Source organism: Myotis davidii, unplaced genomic scaffold (genome assembly GCF_000327345.1).
Source record: "Myotis davidii unplaced genomic scaffold, ASM32734v1 scaffold204, whole genome shotgun sequence".
NCBI classification, from domain to species: Eukaryota; Metazoa; Chordata; class Mammalia; order Chiroptera; family Vespertilionidae; genus Myotis; species Myotis davidii.
The window spans coordinates 7492758-7493935 of record NW_006299715.1 but is presented as its reverse complement, the minus strand read 5'-3'; positions in this window follow the sequence as shown (position 1 = coordinate 7493935).

Here is a 1178-nt window from a genome sequence, read left to right as displayed (position 1 = left end):
ACATACACAGATATTCATGAATAGTGTTTTATTGAATATATATGTACATGGCCTTGAAATAGTCATATATGCTCCCACAAATTACAAGAGGCATCAGTAAATTGAGGTCAGGTCAGAGTTCAGACTTTCCTCTTATTGACTTCTTTCTCTACTTTTTGATCATTTCTAATATTCTTTAATACAACTTAGCTGTATCCTTAGAATTTGTCTGAAACCATATTTTTTTTAAAGCAATGTTCTCTAAGTAATGGTTTTCAATGCATATTTAAGTTAGCATAAACATGTGAAACATCTGAGATTAATAAGATTACTGTGTAAATGAACTTTACCTTGAATTTATTTACATGTCCACAATAATAGTTCATGATGATGACCTCTCTAATGTTTTTCATATAATCAGGTAGGTCCTTTATGAAAATCCCCTTCTGGTATTTTCAGTAAAAACAATTGTACATTTACCAGCTCACTCACATTTATGACAACTATCCATTCTAGAAAAATAACTCCAAAACAGGATGTGAGTCATATTTTGCACAGAAAAAGTCATTGTTATTATAATACGTTTTTCTTACATTAAATGTTTCATAGAAATGACAACAATTCTCTCTTGAGGTAAGTTTTAAAAGGATAATATATCTCTACACAACATGCTGCATAAAGCTGTCTAACTCTATATATATTTATTAGGCTGCAGCAAATTGCATAAAATTGCATTTAGAATCCTCACAGAAGTTAGAAGTTTAGCTCTAGAAAGAAATATTACCTTCACCAAACCAAAATGGCCTTATCGTGTCTCCTTTCGGGACCTCATTTGAACTTCTAGGTGTGAGCAAACTGTTATTGGCAGGATGTCTTTAATTAGAGGGCTGAGCAGATGTGCAAAATTGAGAAACTTTGGTTTTAGCTAAACACATGCTTGCATTAATGGACAGGATTGGGGCTTGTCTCTCCCAGTTGCTGCTGGTCATGGTATTCTTGCAATATCCCGAGAATAGGAATTTTCTGAGACTTGCATGGATGCTTTTTATTTCTGTGGAATTAAATTTCTGAGTTTCCAAAGTCCCCCTTCTCTTAGTCCAGTCATAGAAGTGTAGCTGGGGTTGTAGTAGAGCTAGAAGCAAAGACAGTGTCCAGAGTTTTCTTTCCATGCAGGAGCAGAATCCAGTCCAGCATCCGGC